Source organism: Pristiophorus japonicus, chromosome 11 (assembly GCF_044704955.1).
Source record: "Pristiophorus japonicus isolate sPriJap1 chromosome 11, sPriJap1.hap1, whole genome shotgun sequence".
Lineage (NCBI taxonomy): Eukaryota > Metazoa > Chordata > Chondrichthyes > Pristiophoridae > Pristiophorus > Pristiophorus japonicus.
Window position 1 is genome coordinate 183,355,931 of NC_091987.1, and position 25,026 is coordinate 183,380,956.

Here is a 25,026-nt window from a genome sequence, read left to right on the forward strand (position 1 = left end):
GGTTGACGGGACTGGCTCTGCAAGGGCCGGGCGTGGAGGTTGTCCTCTCGGCTTACGCCGATGACGTGCTCCTCGTGGTAGAGGATCCCGCTGACCTGCGGGGGATGCGTGAGTGCCAGGAGATTTACTCGGCCGCATCCTCCGCCAGAATCAACTGGGAGAAATGTTCCGGACTCCTGGTGGGTCAGTGGCAGGTGGACTCCCTGACGGAGGAGCTCAGGCCTTTTGCCTGGAGCACGACCCATCTCCTCTATCTGGGAGTCTACCTTAGCCCCGACGAGGAAGCCTGGCCGGCGAACTGGCAAGAGCTGGAGACCAAGGTCGCCGCTCGCCTAGGGCACTGGACAGGACTGCTCCGAGTGCTGTCCTACAGGGGTCGAGCGCTAGTCATAAACCAGCTGGTGGCCGCCATGTTGTGGTACCGGCTGGTCACTTTGACCCCTCCCCCTGCGTTTGTCACCAAGATACAGAAGAAGCTGGTAGACTTCTTCTGGAACAACAGGAAGCACTGGGTCTCTGCCGCGGTCTTGAGTCTCCCGCTTAGGGAGGGCGGTCAGTCGTTGGTGTGCGTCAGCGCCCAGCTCGCGACTTTCCGTCTTCAGACCCTACAGAGATACCTTTACGTTGAGCCCCCTCCTAGGTGGCGTGCTCTGGTGATGTATTTCTTCCGCCAGCAGCACGGCCTCAACTACGACACGCAGCTCCTGTTTGTGAGTGTGGGGGGTGTCAGGACTGTCCTCCGGGAGCTGCCTGTCTTTTACAAGGAACTCATCAGGGTCTGGAACAAAGTCTCCACCAAGCGCAGCTCTCCACCGACTGGAGTGGCGGCCGTCCTGCAGGAGCCGCTGCTCGGGAATCCGTACCTCCACGACCGAGGTTTTGGGTGGCGGTCGGACGAGAGGGCTGTGGCTGGTGAGGTGACCAGGGTCAGGGACCTGCTCGATGGTGGAGGAGCGGGCTGGATGGCGCCAGACACGCTGGCGCGGCGCCTAAATTCTGCCAACGTCCGCCGCGTGGCCGATGCCATCGAGTCGTTAAAAAGAGCTCTGGGCCCCGACTCCGTTAAGTGCATCGAGGAGGCTCAAGCACGTGGGGAGATCCCGTCCGAATTGACCCCCGTCCGGACGGAATTCCTCATCGGCGCCAAACCCCGGAACCTCCCTCGGGGGCTGGCGCCTCACAACTTGAGCCGCCTCGGGGAAATCTCCTCCGTGCCTTTCAGTTCCGTGCGGAGGGGTTTCCTGTACGGGCTCCTCCTGCACACTCTCAACTTTGCCATCCTCGCCCGCCGTCCGGACATGCCATGGCGTACCATCTTGCCGTCCGGAGGAGGCGGGGGTCCCCGATGGAGGGCACTCTACGCGGGGGTCCTCCCACTGTTTATCGGGGACTTGGCCTGGGGGGTGGTGCACGGAGCAGTGCCGTGCAATAAATTTTTAAGCCGGTTCACGGGCTCCCAGGCCGCCTGCAATTTCTGCGGTCTGGAAGAGTCCGTGTTCCATGTTTTCATTGAGTGCACAAGGTTGCAGCCCCTGTTTTGTTATTTAAAGGGGCTGCTCCTGAAATTCTGGCTGCACTTCAGTCCCACACTCCTGATCTACGGGCACCCTGTGCGGAGGGGAGCGGGTAGGTCCGAGGGCCTCCTCGTAGGACCGCTCCTGGGCACGGCTAAGGGTGCCATCAGCCGGTCCAGGCAGCGGGCGGTCGAGGGGGTCGTTCAGCCAGACTGCCTGCCTCTCTTCCGCACCTACATCTGGTCCAGGGTGTCCTTGGAGATGGAGCATGCGGTGTCCACCGGTACGCTCGCGGCCTTCCGCGAGAGGTGGGCACCGGAGGGACTGGAGTGCATCATCACGTCCGGCAACCAAATTTTAATTTGATTTTATGTTTTTAAGTTAATTTGTTTTAATTGCCGGTGCTTTTAGTGTCCCCCTCCCCTTTTATAGGGGGCACTTGGAGGAAAAATATGATTCTGTGCCCAAAAAAACCCCCCCAAAAAAAACAAAAAAAATAAAAGGGCCTTGTAAATGGTTGGTGTTTCCCCCAGATCGGGGGGGGGGGCACGGTTTAATGTTTTTTGTTCGCTCCCAAAAGAGTTCATGCACAAGGACCAATGGTGGAGCTTTGGAGGCGTGGCCTATTCACTTAGAGCCTGGAGCAGTGAGAGAAGGAACTCCCTGCTTTTGCTCCTGTCTGGAAGGCCTGGAGTGAGCCCTGAGAACAGCCCAGGAAGAGGAGGAGAGGGCTGGCTTACTACAATTCTACGTCCAGAGGGAGAGGAGGAGTGCAGGAAAATTTATCATTTATTACTACTACAGAGAGTTGGAGAGAGGGGGAAAAGAACATCCTGAGAAAACACCATCCAGTGTGGAAGGAGGGAGAACCATTTCTACAATCTTCGACAGGTGGGTGTGTTTTGGTGCATTCCCCGAAAGACTTTGTTGTATCGGTGGGGGGAGGAAAGAAGACCTTTCGAGGGCCGGAACATCGCGGCGGGTGTGTGTGTGTGTGGAAGTGTGTGTGGGGGTCTTGCTTACACCTAGGCCCCACACACCACTGAAGCACCCCTCCCCCATTGCCTAGCCTGAGATAGCTGGAGCTACCTGGCTGAAGAATCTTTAATCACCCTATTAAACATCGTTCGGAGTGTGTGCCTGGGTGGCTCCAGCTACCCCAGGTGAAGACATCTTCTCCCCCCACCCGAAGACCATTCGACAAAGACTGTGTTTTTTGCCATCTGGGGAGTGCACCCCAAGAAACACCCACCCATCGCTGTGAGGGGAGACCTGCCCTCGCAGCTTCCCTCTTTCCCACCCCGCAATCTCTTTCTCTCTCTCTCTGTCTCTCCCCTCTCTCTCTGAGAGCCCTTTCCTTCTAATTATAAAAAACAATTAAGACAACTGAGCAGAGGGAGCAAGGCCCCTCCCCATTCGTTAACTAGGGGAGAGGTGTGCCCCATTAAGAGCTCCCTCTGCTCAAAACACCAACGAGGCCAATTAAAGACCATTAAGGCCTGTGACTTTGGGGTGGGTGTAGCCCTTAAAGGGACCCTGTGATGGCGACCCCATCCACGCCGGTGGCAGGGCCAGCAAGGATATATGCGCAGGCGGCGTCCACATCCATGGCACCTCCTGCGCCACCCGCTGCCCTGCCACCATTCAGACTGATAACAAAAAAACACGGGGTCAAGAGCTACACTCACCCCACAATGAGCATTGAGGAGAGCGTGCGGACGATGGCTGGGGTAGTCGGCCCCTCGGCCATTGTCGCAGCCTCCAAGATGTCTGGGAAGGCTGTATTCTTCCTGGGGTCGGAGCGGGCGGTGTCCCTGGCCTTCGAAAAGGGGCTCACGGTGGGCGGGACGTTTGTGCCGGTGGACCCTCTCGAGGCCACCGCGCAGAGGGTCATCATTTCAAACGTCCCGCCCTTTGTTCCCGCTGAGCTCCTCCTCCCTCACCGACACCAACTGGGGGAGGTAAGGTCGGGGATTAACCCCATACCGTTCGGCCTCAGGGAGAGCAGCCTGCGCCACGTGTTCTCCTTCCGCCGCCAGCTCTTTGTCCGGCTGGCGCGGGAGGAGACAACAGAGGGCAATTTTAATGTGGTGCACGAGGGGACTGCCTACCGCGTCTTCTGGACGTTCGACAGTGTGCGGTGCCATGCTTGTAGGGAGGTGGGGCACGTTCGCAAGAACTGCCCCGCCTCCAAGGCCACCAAACCACCGAAGGCGGCCAAGGCTGGCGCCGCTGCCACCCCTCCCCCTAGTAGCGTCCGCGTGCCGGGAGCCGTAGGTGCGCGGGCATTTTCACGGCCTCTGGCGGGGGGGAGGGAGAGCGTCCAATCGGAAAGAAGGCGCGGAGGAAGGCGAAACATCTCGAGGCGGGTCCCCTCAGTGCGCCAGAAAGTTTGACCACCGTGCTCAGCCCAACCCTGTCACCGGCGAGCGCGGGGTGCCTTGAGCCCGTGCCCAAGCCCTTGACCAATACCGCAGAGGGGCTCGGGCGCGGGCAAGATAAGAAAAAGGGGGGGGCAGAGCGGGAGGCCTCGGCAGACATGGAGGTCTCCCTGCCTCCGCGCCCCCCCCAGGAACAAAAGGAGGCGCCGCACCAATGAGGCAGAGGGGGAATAACATCCCTCCGCGAAGGAGTCGGTGCCCGCCGCGTGTCCCGCATCCCCCACCAGCGCCCCCAAACTGCGCCGTAGGCGCGAGGAATCGGTCCCCGGGGAGGGTGAGACAGTCGAGGCTGCCCAGCCTCTGCCTCACAGGGATGGCGTGGAAGATCTGCCTGTCGTGGTGGGCGTGGGGCCAGCGGAGGAATGCATTGCCGCCGGGTCGAGCGTCCCGGGGACTGAGGCGGGTGGGGCCGAAAAGGCCGAACCTGAGCCCGCCCAGCTATTAACCAACTTACCCCGGGTGTCGCTCGGCACGGAAGAAATGGAAATTATGAATAATTTTAACGATTCTGTGCACGCTGGGCCGGGTGGTGGCGGCGGGGAGGGGGAAGAACAACAACCCTCGCCCCCGACTTTGGAGCTGAGGTACTTGGAGGACCTGGAACATTACTTTGGCCAGGTCTCTCCATGTTCCCCGGTTCCTGGGGCGGAGGAGGAACCCCTTCCGCTGTCACTTCCTGACCCAGCACCACTTTTAAAAGAGCCCAGTGGGGATTCCTCTGCCGACGATCCTGGGGGTGGGATCGGGGCAGAGCCAGGGCCAAATGGAGCGGCCGGGCCGTTTGCCGTACCTCGTGCGGCCGACGGGCCGGCTGCTAGCGGCGACCTCCCGGAGGGGGACGGGGACTCGGTGGAGGACGCGGGTGAAGATCTCGAGTCCATCGCCAGTGAGGCGGTGGATCTCCTCGTGCCCGCCGCTGAGTCCCCCCTCATTCCCGTAGAGGAACTCCGGAACTTTTTGGTCCAGAGCCAGTGTCGCTGCAACCGAACCCACCTGGCCCGGGAAAGATGGTCCGAGCCGGGGCTGCTCATCGCTTCTGTCCGCGTCGCCGCTAAAACCATGGCCGCGGGCGGGCCCTTATCAAAGGCGCAAGGCCTTGAGCTGCACCGGCTCAAAAGTTCCTCGCTGGGCTGCTGAAGGAGTGGAGGTCAACAAACGACTCCACTCCCTCCCCCACAATAGGTTAGGTAGAGGTTGCACTATGCTTTTGTCATGAAGATAACCATAGCCAGCCTCAACATCAACGGCAGCAGAGAGGCACACCGTAGATTTAACAATTTTTCGCTCCTGCGGGAGGGGAAATATGCGGTGTGCTTCCTGCAAGAAACCCACACCGTTCCGGGAGACGAAGCCACGTGGCTCCTGGAATGGCAAGGAGAGGTCCGCATGAGTCACCTCACTACCACTTCTTGTGGGGTGGCCATCTTGTTGGCCCCGCATTTTCAGCCGGAGATCTTGGGGGTAGAGGAGCCCGTGCCAGGCCGCTTGCTGCACGTAACGGTTCGCCTGGGGGACGTGTCGCTCCATCTCGTTAACGTGTACGCCCCTCAGCCCGGCCCGCAGCAAACGCGCTTCTTCGAAGAGGTGTCCGCTCTTCTTGGCTCCGTCGACGTCGGCGACTGCATTGTCCTCGGGGGGGATTTTAACTGCACCCTCGAGGTAAAGGACCGCTCCGGTGCCCCGCAGAGCATGACGGCGATGGAGAAGTTGAGGGACCTGGTCGGGTCCTTCGACTTGGTGGACGTCTGGCGAAATCTCCATCCCGGCTCCAGCGCCTTTACTTGGGTGAGGCCTGGAGTAGGATGGTCCAGAGTCGACCACCTTTACGTGTCTCGGGCGTACGTTTCCTGCGTCCCGGCGGCCTCCATGCGGCCGGTGCCGTGTTCGGACCACCACCTGGTGTGGGTGGAGCTCGCTTCCCTCCGCACGAGGACGGGGTCCGCGTACTGGCACTTTAACAACCAGCTGCTGGAGGACGTGCGGTTCCAGGACTCGTTCCGTCGTTTCTGGGCCGATTGGAGAAGGAAGCAGGGGGGCTTCCCCTCCTTGAGGCTATGGTGGGACGTGGGCAAGGCTCACGTCCGCGTCTTCTGTCAAGAGTATGCGAGGGGGTCGACCAAGAGGCGGGCGGCCAGGGTCGGGCGCCTAGAAAAAGAGGTGCTCGACCTGGAGTCCCGTCTCGGTCAAATCGTCGTGGACCCGGCCCTGCGGATGGTGTACGAAGTGAAGAAGGCCGCGCTGAAGGACCTGCAGCTCGTCGGGTCCCGAGGCGCATTCGTGAGGTCGCGGATCCGGTTCCTGCGGGATCTGGACCGCGGCTCCCCCTTCTTCTACTCGCTGGGAATAAGACAGAGTTTCCGTAAGCAGCTCTTGACGCTGCTGGCCGACGACGGCTCTCTCGTCTCGGATCCGGAGGGCGTCAACAACAGGGCCCGTGAATATTATGGGGCTCTATTCTCTCCGGAGCTGTCCAGCGAGGAAGCGCGTAGAGTTTTGTGGGAGGACCTGCCGAAGGTCAGCCCGGAGGTCGCCGAAAATCTGGAAGCTCCGCTAAGCCTGGCAGAGCTGACCGGCGCCCTCGCCCGGCTCTCGAGGGGAAAAGCCCCAGGGATGGACGGGCTGACCATGGAGTTCCACAGGGCGTTCTGGGACGTCCTGGGGGGCGACTACGCGCGGGTCCTGGGGGAAAGTCTGGCGACCGGGGAGATGCCCCTCTCTTGGCGCAGGGCAGTCATCGTCCTGCTGCCTAAGAAGGGCGATCTCCGCCTCCTTAAGAACTGGCGCCCAGTCTCCCTCCTCAGCACGGACTACAAAATCTTCACCAGGGCGATGTCTGCTCGCCTTGGCGCCGTGCTGGACCACATAATCCACCCCGACCAGTCCTACACGGTCCCGGGCCGGACAATCCACGATAATATCCATCTGGTCTGGGACCTCATCCATCATTCCCAGGAGGCTGGTCTGTCGGTCGCCTTCCTATCCCTCGACCAAGAGAAGGCGTTCGACAGGGTGGATCACGACTGCCTGTTCGGGACTCTGCGCGCTTTCGGGTTCGGGACGCATTTCGTCGCCCAGATCCGACTCTTGTACGCCGCCGCGGAGTGTCTGATGAAGGTTAATGGGGCCTTGACGGCGTCCCTTCGCTTTGGGAGAGGGGAGCGCCAGGGATGCCCCATGTCCGGCCAGTTATACGCCGTTTGCGTGGAGCCTTTCCTGCGCCTCCTGCGGACCAGGTTGACGGGACTGGCTCTGCAAGGGCCGGGCGTGGAGGTCGTCCTCTCGGCTTACGCCAATGACGTGCTCCTCGCGGTAGAGGATCCCGCTGACCTGCGGAGGATGCGTGAGTGCCAGGAGATTTACTCGGCCGCATCCTCTGCCAGGATCAACTGGGAGAAATGTTCCGGACTCCTGGTGGGTCAGTGGCAGGTGGACTCCCTGACGGAGGAGCCACTGCTCGGGAATCCGTACCTCCACAACCCAGGTTTTAGGTGGCGGTCGGACGAGAGGGCTGTGGCTGGTGAGGTGACCAGGGTCAGGGACCTGCTCGATGGCGGAGGAGCGGGCTGGATGGCGCCAGACATGCTGGCGCGGTGCCTAAATTCCGGCAACGTCCGCTGCGCGGCCGATGCCATCGAGTCGCTAAAAACAGCTCTGGGCCCTGACTCTGTTAGGTGCATCGAGGAGGCTCAAGCACGTGGGGAGATCCCATCCGAACTGACCCCCGTCCGGACGGAATTACTCATCGGCGCCAAACCCCGGAACCTCCTTCGGGAGCTGGCGCCTCACAACTTGAGCCGCCTCGAGGAAATCCCCTCCGTGCCTTTCAGTTCCGCGCGGAGGGGTTTCCTGTACGGGCTGCTCCTGCACACTCTCAACTTTGCCATCCTCGCCTGCCGTCCGGACACGCCATGGCGTACCATCTTGCCGTCCGGAGGAGGCAGGGGCCCCCGATGGAGGGCACTCTACGCGGGAGTCCTCCCAGTATTTATCGGGGACTTGGCCTGGAGGGTGGTGCACGGAGCAGTGCCGTGCAATAAATTTTTAAGCCGGTTCACGGGCTCCCAGGCCGCCTGCAATTTCTGCGGTCTGGAAGAGTCCGTGTTCCATGTTTGTATTGAATGCACGAGGTTGCAGCCCCTGTTTTATTATTTAAAGGGGCTGCTCCTGAAATTCTGGCTGCACTTCAGTCCCACACTCCTGTTCTTTGGGCACCCTGTGCGGAGGGGAACGGGTAGGTCCGAGGGCCTCCTCGTAGGACTGCTCCTGGGCATGGCCAAGGGTGCCATCAGCCGGTCCAGGCAGCGGGCAGTCGAGGGGGTCGTTCAACCTGACTGCCTGCCTCTCTTCCGCGCGTACATCCGCGCCAGGGTGTCCTTGGAAATGGAGCACGCGGTGTCCACCGGTACGCTCACGGCCTTCCGCGAGAGGTGGGCACCGGAGGGACTGGAGTGCATCATCACGCCCGGCAACCAAATTTTAATTTGATTTTATGTTTTAAAGTTTAATTTGTTTTAATTGCCGGTGTTTTTTAGTGTCCCCCTCCCCTTTTATAGGGGGCACTTGGAGGAAAAATATATGATTTTAGTGCAAAAAAAAAGGGCCTTGGAAATGTTGGTGCGCCCCCCAGATCGGAGGGACACGATTTAATGATTTCATGTTTTAATTTTCTCCCAAAAAAGAGTTCATGCACAAGGACCCCCAGGTCCCTCTGCACCGCAGCATGTTGTAATTTCTCCTCATTCAAATAATATTCCCTTATACTGTTTTGTTTCCAAGGTGGATGACCTCACATTTTCCGACATTGTATTCCATCTGCCAAACCTTAGCCCATTCGCTTAACCTATCTAAATCTCTTTGCAACCTTCTCTGTGTCCTCTACACAACCCGCTTTCCCACTAATCTTTGAGTCATCTGCAAATTTTGGCATACTACACTCTGTCCCCTCTTCCATGTCATCTATGTATATTGTAAACAGTTGTGGTACCAGTACCGATCCCTGTGGCACACCACTAACCACCGATTTCCAACCCAAAAAGGACCCATTTATCCCGACTCTCTGCTTTCTGTTAGCCAGCCAATTCTCGATCCATGCTAATACATTTCCTCTGACTCCGCGTACCTTTATTTTCTGCAGTAACCTTTTGTGTGGCACCTTATCGAATGCCTTTTGGAAATCTAAATACACCACATCCATCGGTACACCTCTATCCACCATGCTCATTATATCCTCAAAGGGCGGGTAGGGTGGAAGGATGTAGGAAGGAAGGCATGTGATGTATTAGCTATCTCGACGTGATATAGATGTCGAAATCCAGGGTCACATACCAGGTTTAATTTGCACCAACTGCTTAATCTAGGTCCTCATCTCAGGGGGCTTTGACAAAGTGAAGTGCTTTCCCTGAACCTGACTCCCCCCAAAGTTGCTGGTGAAAGGTTGTTGTAGGCCAGAAGCTTTGTTCCTGTGAGTTTTTCTTCTTCTTGTCGAATTCTACCTCACAGTTTTCTTCTGGATCTCACATGGAGGCTGAAGGGAGCTCTTCTGTTGCATGTTTGGGAATTCTGAGCTATTTGACATCTGAGTGCAGTGAGCCATTTTGTGAATAAACCGTCATGTCTCATTCTGTACTTGAAATGAGGACAGACATGAATCCCTTTTGCAGTGATTCCCAGTGATGTCTCATCAATTGTAGACACCCGAAACATCATAACCTGTCCTTTCTCTTTACAGATACTGATGAAACAGCCCTGTGTCAGCCTTTGCCGTATTTTTCCTGTTTTGCTTTATTTCATTGGCTCTCTGACTGGTTATGTAAACTGCAAAGTCGGGGATTTCTGGAATTACAGGCAACTCTCAATTATCTGGGTCCCTCGGGGACTGGGCTATTCCGGGTAAACGATTTTTCTGTTCGGGTGAGTCTACATTTTAAAGTTAAAACTTTAATGAATCAATACAATCAGCTACAAACAGTAACAAAAGATGGACATTACCAGCATGCACGTACAGGTTCTGTGCCTGGAACCCAGTGCCGGCACTGTCCCCGTTCCCATCGTCAGCGGCGACCGCGAGAGACAGCGGCTGCAGCAGCGCACACACACACTCACACACTCACTCACACACACACCAACAAAGCAAGGGCAGAGGAGGGTGATTTTTACAGTGAGTGAGCGAGAGAGAGAGAATGTGCGAGAGAGAATGTGTGTGAGAGAGAGAGAGAGAGAGAGAGAATGAGCAAATACAAATGAGCACAGTGTTTGGAAAGTGATTTTTCCAAATTATTTGGAGCTGTCTTTTCCCATGTTAGCAACAGAATTTTAAATCCCGTTACAACGGTTTCCCGTTGGATCCGTGTACGGATAATCGAGAGTTGCCTGTAATTGAAATTCTGACAGGACCACAAACCTTGTGAAATCACAAAGGTAGTTAACCAAAATCAATGACTATTGGAATATCGATAGTTCTTCGCTAACAACTCTTAACTAGGCAGATTAGCAAAGAGACTGACAGAGCGAAGCTGATATGGAAAAACTATGATGTAGAATAAACACCACAGTTAAAAAAGGACAAGTATGATTGCTCATTTTCCCACACTCACGGGCTTGTGAATCTTCTGTCCAACATCGCTTAACCAATATTTATTAAAGGCACATTTGGAAATAGTTTTGAGTCTGCACTCCAGTATTGGATTGGGCAGGTTACCTTTTCAAACGGACATCAGTCTGTAAATTGGTGGACTTATTTCACACGAGCGATCACATCTCTAATTCTGATGGACTCCCAAAGGATCGCATGTCATTCTGATGTCTCGGTAGGCCCGTCACTTGACATCACTCTCCATCGAACTGAATGAAATGTGCCAGACATCCAGCTGCCTGACTGACATTACACTAAGACGTGACTAAACCGTTTAGGGCTTCAATATTCTCCCAGGCCATTGTCAGGGAACGATAGTGGCCCTGAAATTCCTGTCGGAGGCTTCTTTCAGACGAAAGCCTTCAACTGGAGAATTTTTCCGAAAGTACCTGGTGGTCCCGAAGGAGCATGAAGGGGAGGCCTTCTCTTCCCACACTGCAAAGCTTGCTCCCGTCCTCCAGGTTCCCACGCAGAAGGTGCAGTCACGTGTGACCACTCAACCAATCAGATAAAGTATTCTCAATTAATAGCAATGGGAAACATGGAGCCCAAGTTTCGGGTGAAGTTGCTCCTATTTTTTTTGAGCAACTAGTTTAGTTTGTAGCATGTTAGAATATGCAATTCTTGGCACTTACTTTGCTCCAGTTCTAGTGAGTTAGTTTAGGTTGGTTTTAGTTCAGGTATTTCTTTTTCAAAAGGGGGTGTGTCCAGCCACTCAGGCCTGTTTTGCAAGTTTCGGCAGCGAAAACTTACTCCAAACTAACTTAGAATGGAGTAAATGCCCACTTTTGTAAGTTCTGAACAACCTTACCTAGAATTAAGCTCAGTGCAGGCACAGCCAGAGACAGGGGGTGGGAATTAAACACAAAAAGGACTGAAGCATTAAACACATCACTAAATGGCCTAAAACCTCTTTCGATGATATTTTGCCTTATATCTGCTGAATGCGGATAGTTGCTTCTCTTTTTATAAATAAATAAACAAGTGTAGGCTCCCAGCTGAGGCAGGCACATCAACACCTAATTATGGCTAATTTGATCATCATGCCCCATTAGTCCAACCTATTACTTGAATGACTCACCCCATGTGTAAAACTAACTGTTTGGCATTGTGTCTCTGTCAGGAACTGACTGTTAGAGAACATGTTGTAAGCCACCCTAACCCACCATTGTCTCCCACACCCCCTCCCCACATCTCCCAACCCTTCGCTCCGTGTCCCTCCTCACACCTGCACTCCCAACAGCACTCTTCCGCCACCCCCCCCCCCCCGCCCCCCCGCTCCAGCCCCCAACCCAACCCCTTGCAGCTAGCAGCAGGACCGATCTGTGTGTCTCAGATACTGTAGGGCAATTAGTCGCTGGCTTCCTCGGTCCACGGATACCCATCCCACTGCAGCAGGAGAGACCTCCGAGCCATGACACGCCACACCAGCACACCCCTCGGTCATGGCTAGGTGCGGGAGGCAGGCATGACTGAACGGGTGAGGGATGTTTATCTTTTGCAGGTGTTCCTAAATGCTGTGTTTGGTATGATAATGGACCATGAATCAGTTGTAATGTTAAGTAATAAACTTTATTGAAATGTTTACAATGTACTTTACTTTAGTGCAATAATAATAAAAGCATTCTTGTCATGATTCAGTTTCAATGTATAATAAATTTCATTGAAATCTTTATAATGTACTTTACTTTACTGCAATAAAATCATTCTTGCATCAAATTTGGTATGACTCTTTCCGATCACTTAACAACCCCAAAAACTTATATAGTTTTAAAGTTAGAAAACTTAGTAAACAATTTCAATTTGTGAACAAAATCACTGAAAAACCTTAAGATAACTTTTAACGCAGTAAATTTAAACAACTTATTAAGATCACTTCAATACTCTTAAGATCACTTATATACTTGTAAAGTTACAAAACTTAGTACACAATTTCAATTTGAAAACAGTTATAACAGTGGCATCAAATCTACTACATCAACACCAACCTGCTTTTATCAGGTGCAAGAACTTTGAGGACATTTGCTGGGCAAGATATGGGTAAATACCGCAATCTTGCCTATGCAAATGTCTTTGCTCCTGATATGCGGATGATCTGTCAAGCTGGAGCTCGACAGATTGCAAAAGCCTGTTTTCAGTGCATGCGCATTGTGCGCTGAAAATCAACTTTTGCGATGTCTTCCCGGGTCCGTAGAAACTCCGGGGAGACCGGAATTTCTGGGCCAATACCACATGCCAGAAAGCTTTTGGTTCCCAGGGGCTGGAATGGTTTAGTGCTCTCATGAAAATGGCATGTTTTTCAATAAGAGTTTAGACTTACACTTCATCCAATTCCTGTTTCCTCTGACGCTTTCGTGCTTTTTTCCCCTTAAGGGAAGACTCAATTTATCAGGAATCCGAATTCAAGAATCCATTACCACTCCAGCCTTCCTCATAAAGCAAATCTACTTTAAGCAGGGGAAAAAATAATTGCAGAGTCTATAAACCGAGAACACAACCTACTCATTCTCAAAGATAATTAAGTTATCCTTTAATACGAGCATAAAATGCAAGTTATTTTATATATATATTTATTGTGTATAATTTTTGGGTATAAAACATTCTGTTGCTGCCTTCTGGAAAGGACACTACCAAGTATCATACTAAGTCATGCAGACCAGAAGGACTTGGGTTTTGTAGGATATTTGCTTCATGGATTCTTTACTTAAGATTTCATAGCAACACATTGCTATTAAAAACTTGTTGGTTTCTTATCAAAGGTTTAACAATAAAACTAAACATTACCAGTTCATCCACTAGGCTCACAACTGCACACCTCATCATGGATGACCTAGACTCAACTTTATTGAGTCTTGTGAACATCACGTGACTGGCTAAGCCACTCGCAATTCAACAGCTCTACAAACCTGTGAGCATACTCACAGTTGCATACATTATAAGTTCCACCTCCAGTTTTTGCTGTAGGAGCTAATTTCAGCTGGGTTATAACTCAGCTATGCCAATGGGGATCAGCTACAATGTTACAATCTATCACCCATTCTGATGCTCTGGATAGGCTCACACATGAAGAACAGCAACTGGAATAAGATACCGCAGGCTGAAAGTGCTCATGGAACTGTACCCTAGCAAGAGGCGGCACTTGCAGGTCCTTTCTACCTGTCACAGAAAAAGATTGGTGCATTTTATTTTCCAGTAACCCCACCCATTCTATTCTTGTCTTTCTAACCTATGGACCCGCATTGAAGCACTGGAACTCCTCAAAGAGAATGAAACACTGCAATTCTCAGCAAACGCACTTCAAAATTCAATGCTCTGATATCAATTATCGTACATAGCAAATAGGCATTAGAGGGTGCAGTGGATTGGGCCTGTCCTTTCACATTAGAGGGTGCAGTAGACTGGAACTCTTTGAAGTAGAGTCTCCACTCTATGGCCTGAGAGATCAGTTTGGGAGATGCCAATTTGTTTCCAAAAGGAGAAGAGTACACAGCACAAAACTGTCCATTATTCATCACAAACAGGCAGACGAAGTTTGAGAGCCTAGAAATTGGAGCATGTCTGAAAAAGATCGTGCAAGAGACATGTACTGCCCGTGCCACTTATGGTCAATGTAGGCAGCATTGCAGTATTCGTGCTGTCTGTTAATTATAATCATCCAGGCGTTCAGTCAAAGCTAATTGCACTACTGCACGTCTTTTGGGGTTGGGGGAAATGGTGGGGGATGCGATGTTGGACATCCCTGTAGCCTGTTCAGGCAGCCAGGACCTCTGCAGAGACCCAGGAACACCTTTAAATAGGATAACATAGAATATATGGCACAGAAACAGGCCATTTAGCCCAACCAGTCCAGGCCAGCATTTATGCGCCACTCAAGCCTCCTTCCATCTTTCCTCATCTAAATTATCAGCATAACCCTGTATTCCCTTCTCCCTCATATGCTTGTCTAGTCTCCCTTTAAATGCATCTATACTATTCTCTTCCTCCACTCCCTGTTGTAGCGAGTTCCAGAATCTCACTACTCTTTGGGTAAAGAAGTTTCTTCTGAATTCACTATTGAATTTCTTGGTGACTATCTTATATTGATGGCCTCAAGTTACGCTCATCTCCACAAGTGGAAACATTCTCTCTGTGTCCACTCTATGGCCCCAAGTTTCCACATGATTTGCTCCTGATTTTTAGGAGCAATTGGTGTAGAACGGAGTATCTTAGAAATCGGAATTCTCCTCATTTAGTTTTCTGCAGTTCTAGTCAGGTAGAACAGTTTCACTTTGGAACAGAATTTTTTTTTCAAAAGGGGGCGTGTCCGGCCACTGACGCCTGATTTCAAAGTTTCCACAGTGAAAACGTACTCCAAACTAACTTAGAATGGAGTAAGTGAAGATTTTTGTACGCTTGAAAAAAACCTTGTCGACACTTTAAAAAATCAGGCGCTGGTTACAAATTAGGCGTAGGGAACGAGGTGGGGGGGGGGGAGGGGGGGAAGGGAAGTCATTAAATTCTACAATCAATCCTTATTTATACTTATACAAATATTACACAAATAAATCCAACCTGAATAAAAATTTATAAGCAAAGAAAAGATTAAATAAACCATGTTCCTACCTGTGTGAAAGTGCTTCAGGCAGGCCTTTCAGGCAGGGGTGTGGCGTCAGTGTCTCGTCTCGACGGCAGCGGCAGGGAGCAAGCAGCCTTCGAGCTGAGCTGTGGTGCTTGAGGCAGGCCTTCATTCCCCGTGAAGATGCAGCACCCGGACGGACTTGAGGCCATTCGGCCATGGGATTGCAGCGGCATCAGTGGCTGGTCGGGAGCCGAAGAAAGAACAGCAACAGCCTTCGAGCTGTGAGGGGGACTGACTGAGGCCATTTGGACAGGGAGAGGCAGCCACATCGACATCTTTATATTTAAATTTGCAGAATGGGTGCACCACATATTATGCAATGGTTTGCTTCCTCATGCAAGAAATTCTTTGTTCTTGGTGGAAGTTGATCCATTGCAAAGTTGAATTGGCACTTTTATTACTCCAAACACACAATTAAAATGCAAGTCTTTGCAGGGGTCCAAGAAACAAATCTTCAATTTTTCTGCAGCACTTTTAAAAATGGCTGAGTGCCAATGTTTACTTCAGACTGCGCGTGCGCGAACGCTCCAACGCGCACGCGCAGGGTTGCCGGCACCAAGAAGCCTCATTTCAATTGTACCCGCCCCCTCCTACTTACAAAATCGGCGCGAGTGGTAGGCTCCGCTCCCTGTGCGCCGCGCCAAGCAGACATCGAGCTCCAAGGAGGGAGCGAAAAACAGGCGCCCAGCTCTGAGGTGTGCCTTTTTCGCCGCGTGTGGAAACTTGGGGTCTATAACCTTTCATAATTTTAAAGACCTCTATTAAGTCACCCCTCAGTATTCCTTTTTCACGAGAAAAGAGATCCAGTCTGTTCATCCTTTCCTGATATGTATACTTTCGTATTTCTGGTATCATCCTTGTAAATCTTCTCAGCACCCTCTCCAGTGCCCCTCTAACTTTTTATAATACGATGACCAGAACTGCATGCAGTACTCCAAGTGTGGTCCAACCAAGGTTTGATGCAGGTTTAGCATAACTTTGCTACTTTTCAATTCTATCCTTCTAGAAATAAACCCTAGTGCTTGATTTGTTTTTTGTAAGACCTTGCTAACCTGTGTTGTAACCTTTTGTGATTTGTGTATTTGTATTCCGAGATCCCTTTGTTCCTCTACCCCACCGAGACTCGCACCATCCAAGTAATAAGTGACTGATAGAGAATTCAAGCTCTGCAGCCTGGCTGCAGTTTTGAGAAAACACAGACCACATTGCATTAAGTCATCAATCAACTTGACATTTTAGGATCTTTGGTAGCGAGCCAATTAAAGGTTAACAGACTATCAATTGAGCCAATAAGGTCAAAGAAGGCGCGTTCTTTTCTGTAAACTGAGCCAGGTATAAGTACAGCAATTTTGGCCATGTGGTCTCAGAAGGACAAAGGTCTGGCTTAAAGCCAAGAGCTTGTTGCGGCTGCCAGAATAAAATTACATTAAAACTACAACCGGAGTTCATATTTCATTGGAAATTAAGAGATCTAACAATTTTGGCGTCACGAACACGATCGCTGAGGAAAGAAACTGAATTTTGGACATCGGATCTATATACTGAGGTAAGGACTCCTCTTTATAAAAGTCCTCGGTCAAAAGTCTAAATTCGCCTCTCCTTATACGCGATTCCGAAAGCCTCCGGTTTGCGAATCCTCCGGTTGGTAGTCAGCTCGAGGTCCCATAGACATCTAACTTCGGCGGTGTGTTAGTTAATTAATCATCGACCCACTGATCGGCTGGAAAGCCTACGACACGAGACCCCAGTAAAGAAATAAGTATTATGGCAGCAGGAGATAAGAGCAAAGAATTGCCTACAACTGTTAAAGGCGGGCGGGCACCACCTGAAGTTTTGATAGATGAAATCCTCCAACAGTTGAAAGAATACATAGAGCAACAATTCGACTAATCTAAAACCTGTATTAAGATCGAACAAAAGTACGGAACCTCCAAAGGTCAATGGTCCTGGACGAGATTAAAAGGGTCTGGGGAAAAACAACCCGTATGAAAAATAAAGAGTGAATTCGATGGTCCCTAACTGTTATGGGACAGATCCAACAGCGGAAGGAAATTATAATGCATTCCCAACATGATAGGGACCTGACCAGTACAAAGGACCAATTGCAAGCTGTTTGTGCACAGCTGCGACAGAAAAGACTTGAACTTGAAAAATCGGAAGCAGAAGTTAAAGATTGTTAGTGTTAGTGTTTTATCAGAAGAATCACTCAACACTCAGAGTCGGTTTCAACGCCAATGCGGCCTTTATTAATGCTAGCGGGGAGGAAGCCTCAGGAATAGATCCAGGCACTTCTCTCTGCAGAACAAAGGGTTTCATGGATCTTTATATGATTTACAACAGTTTTTACCACAGTTACATCAACCCATTTTGGCTGGATACTATCCAATCATATAGATTATGAATTCAACTAGACCAATAGATAGAGTTAGTTTCTAAACATAAAGTGGCTCATGTGTTGCTAAGAGATGTGTTGCTAAAAGATGTGTTGCTAAGAGATGTGTTGCTAAGGAGTGTGTTGCTAGGAACGACTCATGTATCCTGAGACATAGTCCAGCCCCCCCTTATCTTACTGTCCTTGGGTAGCCTCCTTATCTTAATCCTGTTACAGAGTCGTATTGTTCTTGCATCCACCAGAACATTCTCCTTTGGAGGCCTGAATGATTAGAGACATCTGCAGAATTTGCTTGTTATTCCTGTGTGTGGGAAACAACAATTATCAGTTTCCAGGAATGCGGTCCATTTCAGCGAACAGAAATCCCTTGAGGCCTCATGGGTAGCCATTTTGTGGTATTAGAGTTACATATTTAGTTCTAACCTTATACTACAGGTGTAGTTCTAAACTTATGCTACAGGTGTAGTTCTAACCTTATGCTACAGGTGCCATTGCCCTAGGTTTTGATATATTCAGCAGGTGCTTAATGCCTACAACAAAGATCTTAAAGGTGAAATTAAAGAATGGAAAAAAATCATTAGGACAAGAGACAGTAATAGGAAAAGGAAAATGTATCGGTCAATTCCCACGGTACCCATGTTTGGATAAATTAAAAGCGCAAACCCGAGGACACGACCGAGGAATAGATACGGATTCTGAATCCTCTGACGATACAGGGTCGGAGGATGAAGAATTAGGGGTGTGCTTTGCCCCGTTTAAAAAAAGACGAGTTGTAGTCAAATCAGAAGAGACTGCGGATGAGGGCGGAACCAAAAAAACGAGGAAAAGGGTGTATGCAGAATACTTAGTTCATGATTTGGCAGACCCAGAGAAAATTGATAAATGGTCCAAGGAGTTGCCCAATCCAAAGAAAGGGGGAGTGAAAACATGGGACCAATTGGACCGCTTAAGAAACATATATCAACTTCATCACTGGGACCGAGTGCAAATTTTGACTATAATGGTGCCAAAAACACAAGGAAGAAAATTGCACGACAAGGTAGAAGAAGCTTTGGGGCAGGATGAGCAAAAATTAAATGCAGGATGGGAGACGATTAAACAGTGGCTGCAAGTCTTCAGTCCAGCTAAGACAGACTGGGGAAAAATTGCAGCCTGCCAACAGAAAGGAACAGAGGAGGTCCTGGAGTACGACGAGCGGTTTAGATGCACGTGGCTAGAACATTCGGGTATGAATAATATGGATGAGGAAATGGATGAACAAGTGTTTGGACCCCTGAAAGCAGCTTTCGTGGCAGGTCTAAAGCCAGAACTGTCCAAAAATGCTTAAGGTAGTGTTACCGGACTGGGAAGGTAGAGGAACTACCTTTGCAGCATTGGTGGATCGATGTAACCAATTAGATCGGGATATGGGAGCTAAAGTCCGAGCTGTACAGGCTATGGGATGGAAATCCCAGGATTCCGATAAACAATTAGGAAAATTACCTGGAAAATGTCATTATTGTGGGAAAGAAGGTCACTGGGCCAAGACGTGCAGGGCAAAACAGCAAGGTCACAGCCGGGGAAGAGGACGCAGCCAGGGATACAATTCAGCCAACAAACCAGGTTTATCACAAGATAATGACCTCATAAGCGACTGACAATACAACAACAGAAGGAGTTACTTGGGATAGCAAAAAACGATTAGAGCTCACCCTGACCACACTCCTTGCAATAATACAACAAAAGGGAGATGGGCTATATATAACTGTGAGGGTGGGCGATAAGGATGTGGACTGTCTTTTAGACACAGGGGCGGAATTAACATGCTTACCCCTACAATGTGGAGATTTTTTGCACGTACAGTCTACGGAGTTGGGGGCCATAAAATGGAAATTAAAAGGACAACACCAGTACTTATAGGGCTGGGTCCACATGAACTAACATCGCCGGTCTGGATAGGCCCAGTAGATCAACCCCTTTTGGGAATGGACGTTCTAATCCAAGTAGATTCATCGTTGCATTTTGAGGATGGTCGGGTGACATGGTCAATTAGAACTTTGAAGAAAGAAGAATTGAAGGAACACCCGATATGGGCTAAAGATAAGAACGATTGTGGCCGACTCCAGATGAAGCCTGCGTCATTTACCGTGATCAAGCCTCCATGCACTAAACATTATCCCATCAGTCCAACTGCCATCGCGAGAATCTTACCGGTTATTCAGCAATTGGAGAAACAAGGGGTGCTTATTAAAATGCATAGCTCCTCCAATAGCCCCGTGTGGCCGGTACAGAAATCTAATGAGACTTGGCGTTTGACTGCCGATTAAAGGAAAGCTAACCAGTGTATTGATCAAAAAGCTCCTTTGGTCGCAGATCCTGCCATCATTTTTAATGCCCTCAAACCGGAACATAAATATTTCTCGGTTATAGATATGGCCAACGGATTTTGGTCGGTGCCTCTGGCACCGGAGGTTCGACAGTGGTTTGCTTTCACGGTCCAAGGACAACAGTATACTTGGACCCGGTTACCGCAGGGTTTCCACAACAGCCCTACGGTATTCCACATGGCTTTACAAAGCCATTTGCGAGAATTACCTCCCCTGTCATCCACAGTCATCCAATATGTAGACGATATCCTGCTAGCTTCAAACACGGAAGAACAGCATGAACAAGATTTACGAGCTTTGCTGGACCACCTTTGGCTGAAAGGAAATAAAGCCAGCATCGACAAAGCACAAATATCCCAAGAAGAGGTTGTATACCTGGGACAAAAGATTTCATAAGGAAAGAGAGAACTTACCCAGGATAGAACGGCAGCCATTCGGGCTGCTAAAAAACCCACCACTATTCAGGAACTAAGGTCTTTTTTGGGATTGTGTAACTTTAACAGAAATTGGATTGACTACTTCACACAGCTTGCTCAGCCACTGAATGACATTTTAAAGGGGAAACGTGCCTCTAAAGAAGCCATCATCCTCACTAAGGAACAGCAAGAGGCCTTCCTGAGTTTGAAAAAGGCTTTGTATTCGGCACCGGCTCTGGGAATCCCCGACAGTGGGAAGCCATTTACCCTGTTTGTCCATGAGAAAGAAGGATATATGACAGCTATACTGACACAAGAACATGGGAATCGGCAAAGACCTATTGGTTATTATTCGGCAAATCTGGATGCGGTAGCCCTCGGATGGGGAAGTTGCCTAAGAGCCATGGAAGCTACATGTCGAGCGGTAATGATCACTGTGGGTCTAGTCCTCGACCAAAAGCTGATTGTCAAGTGTCCCCACACCGTACATGCTTTGCTGTCTATGAATAGAATGTCTCAGGTGACGACAGCTAGATGGACCCGCTGGACAGCAGTTTTGGAAGCTCCTAATCTCCATATCGTCCGGGCCAGCCCGGTTAATCCCACAACTATGCTCCCGATGTCAGAATCAAGGGAGCAAGAGGGGAGATAATGTGAAGAGCATGACTGCGTGGAGATTTTTAAAAAAAACAGAAGAAGCAGCCTTAGCAGCAGAGGAGCCTCTGCACAACCCAGACCTCATCCTGTTTACAGATGGTTCCTCCTTTGTTGACAATGGTACCAGAAAAGCAGGATGGGCAGTTACAACCTTATATGACGTAGTGGCAAAAGGATGTTTACCCTCAGGAATGTCAGCACAACAGGCCGAGTTACGGGCCATGTCAGAAGCATGTCGAATAGCAGAAGGACTAATGTCTACACAGATTCGCGTTATGCTTTTGGAGTCACTCACGACTTTGGTCTGTTCTGGCGGAAAAGGGGATTCCTCACTGCTGCTGGTACACCTATCCGAAATGGAAAAGAAGTCCAAGACTTACTGGAGGCCATACAATTACCTCAGGAAGTGTCCATCCTGAAGTGTAAGGCCCATACCAAGGAAAATACCACAGAAGCACAGGGAAATGCCCTAGCCGACCAGGCAGCTAAAGATGCCACCTCACAGGGCGTTCCCCCAGAAGAACCAACACAGATGTGCAGATTGAAAGCACTCAGGACTCTGACACGAGACCTTCAAACAATGCAAGGCGAGTGCTCCCGAGAGGAAAAATGGACATGGATTGAGGCAGCAATTAAGCTATGTGAAGATGATGTCTGGAGACAAAGAGTTACCGACAAGCCAGTCGCGCCACAAGCGCTTATGCCTTTTTTAGCCCAACAGATCCACTCGTGGGGACACTTGGCCTCACAACAGATGACGGCACGGTTCCAGAAAAGCTGGTGGGGTTGGGGATTTTAAAAACATGCCCAGCTGGTGGCAGACCGCTGTGTGGTCTGCCAGAAAAATAATTCTGGACCCATCATGGTAATGCCACAGCTGAGGCCTCCTGCCCCTGTCGGACCATTCCAGCATCTGCAGGTTGATTATATATCTCTTCCTTCATGCCAAGGATACACTAACATTCTTGTCATGGTTGATAGATTCTCTAGATGGGGAGAAGCTGTCCCAACTAAAAGAGCCACAGCCAATCACACTGCAAAGGTCTTGTGTAAGGATTACATTCCCCGATGGGGAGTCCCAAGTAGCAGTGACTCAGATCAGGGAACACACTTCACAGGTGCTGTCTGCCAAGAAATCTGTAGGTTACTGAACATTACGTGGGATTTACACTGTCCTTATCACCCACAATCATCAGGACAAGTAGAACGAATGAATCGAACTCTGAAACAACGGCGTGCCAAATATCACCAAGAAGGAACACCATGGCCCCAGGCACTACCAATAGTGCTATGTAGCATTAGGGCAACCCCGAACAGAACTACAGGTCTAAGCCCATTTGAAATTATAACAGGAAGACCCATGTCGCTGCCAGGAACTATCGATTTACGGAGAGCTGATGTTCACTTAATGAGTGACACTTTGTTACCATACTGTCAGAACCAAACCAATGCTATTAGTCCTGTTTTCCGACAGGTATCGACAGCTTCGGGTAATCCACCCAAAGGAGGACATGACATCATCCCGGGAGTCTGGGTGTATGTGAAAAAGTTGCATAAAGAACCTTTGGGTGCCAAGTGGGAGGGACCTTATCAAGTGTTATTGGCCACCCAGGCAGCTGTTAAAGTCCAAGGAAAGAAAGCCTGGATCCACGCTTCACATGTTAAACGAGCATTCGTAACTGAAGCTGAAATCTAATAAGGACAATTACTTTTTGCCAAAATGTATAAATTTACTGTATTACTGACTGTAGGTATTCTAGGCATAGGCCTACTTCTTACTAGCCGACCCTCTGCACCAAAGGGAAATAGTAGAGTACCAAGGGAATTACATGCAAATACCTTTTTATATATGTCATACATTTATGCCAAACAAGGTAACATTTCTAGTTGTTGGATATGTGCGCATATTCCTATTCACTCAAAGGGAGGGATTCCCTTGAGGCCAGTTCCCTTGAATATCTCGGAAATGGCTGAGTGAATAATTAATCAAAACAAAACAGGCAATGCGTTTCAGGATACGGAAAACTGGGCACGTAAATGGAAGTCAGCAGGTTACAATCTGACTACCTTTGAAGGGGGATACCAACCATGCTGCAATAATTCCAAACGGCCCCCATTTTTTGTTATCACTAATACAACGGGAATAGGAAGACCGGGGGAATCGGTCTGTCTGATTAGAAAGATCAAATGAGGCCAAAATATGGGGTATAGTAACTGCTCCCGGAATTATAATGTGATCAAGCCACAGAACCATCCAAACTGGGCCGATGTGGGAATTTTTAACGTAATGGGGATTCTGAATAAAACAGATCGAAAAGCCTGGACAGGCCCCGGAGTGTTGCTGACAAAGAAACAGCTAACATTCATTGCCTATAATGGCACCTATTGGGTGTGTGGCCACAAGGCCTACCCTTGGCTGCCCCAGAATTGGACGGGATCCTGCTATTTAGCCTACATTGTGCCTTATATGTATCATATAAAGTCACTGTCGGAACATTTACACCATCCTAAGAGAGCTATCACAGAAACAGAGAGGTTCTTTGCCATTCTGATCCCCAGGTATGGGACCGCCTGACTGGCAAGGGAATCCATTAACATGGCATCCGTTGTGGAACTGGTAGCCAATGATACCTCAGAGGCCCTAGTTAAAATCAATGCAGAAATGGTAGCAATCCGCACAGTAGCCCTACAGAATAGACTGGCCCTTGATTACATCCTGGCTGAAAAGGGAGGTACTTGCGCCCTACTCGGAACTGAGTGTTGCACATATGTCCCAAATAGCTCCGAAGAAATTACCCACTTAGCGGAGCATATCCAAAAGGAGGTAGAAAAACTTAAGCAATCCCCATCATTCACTTTGTGGAGCGGAGCCACTGAATGGCTAGGTTCAATGGGAACTTAATTGGTGGAAGGTTTAATTCTATTTGTTGTAATTATTTAACTTTTATATTGTTTGTTTATGTTGGTTAAATGCTGTTGCGACTAGGTGGCTATAGCTGCTGTCCCGCAGGTGAGACACCTTGCAGGTCCCAGCAGACCATCTGTACGTGACACAGGGGTATGTTATGCTTAAGGGAAGGTTGTTTACTGGTTGAATTAAGATATTGATTTGGATTAAATTGGAATAAGGTTAATTAACCTACTAAAATCAGACTTCCATTGTGGCCATGATGGAATTCGGGTTGGTGTAAATTTGTGTGGAAGCTACTAGTCCGGACATGTGGCAAAACACATCAACAAATTTTAGAAGGAAACTCTATTAACATGTATGAAATTATTTTGTAGAATGTTTAACCAGTGATACCTGATGTTTTATGATTCAGTTTGTGAAAAAATCAAAGGGGGGATTGATAGAGAATTCAAGCTCTGCAGTCTGGCTGCAGTTTTGAGAAAACACAAATCACATTGCATTAAGTCATTAATCAACTTGACATTTTAGAACCTTTGGTTGCGAGCCAATTAAAGGTTAACAGACTATCAATTGAGCCAATAAGGTCAAAGAAGGCGCGTTCGTTTCTGTAAACTGAGCCAGGTATAAGTGCAGCAATTTTGGCCATGTGGTCTCAGAAGGACAAAGGCCTGGCTTAAAGCCAAGAGCTTGTTGCAGCTGCCAGAATACAATTACATTAAAACTACAACCAGAGTTCGTATTTCATTGGAAATTAAGAGATCTAACAGTGACCACCCTATTCTTCCTACCAAAATGTAATACCTCACATTTATCTGTGTTGAACTTCATTTTCCAATTATATACCCATTCTGCAAGTTTATTAATGTCTTCCTGTAATTTGTTGCAGTCCTCCTCAGTATTAAATATCCTCCCCAAATATGTTGCCATCTGCAAATTTAGAAATTGTGTTTTTGATTTCAAAGTCTAAATCATTTATATAAATTGTGAACAACAGTGGTCCCAGCACTGATTCTTGTGGAACACCATTACTTACCTTCTGCCACTGTGAATAGCTATCTTTTACCCCTAATCTCAGCTTTC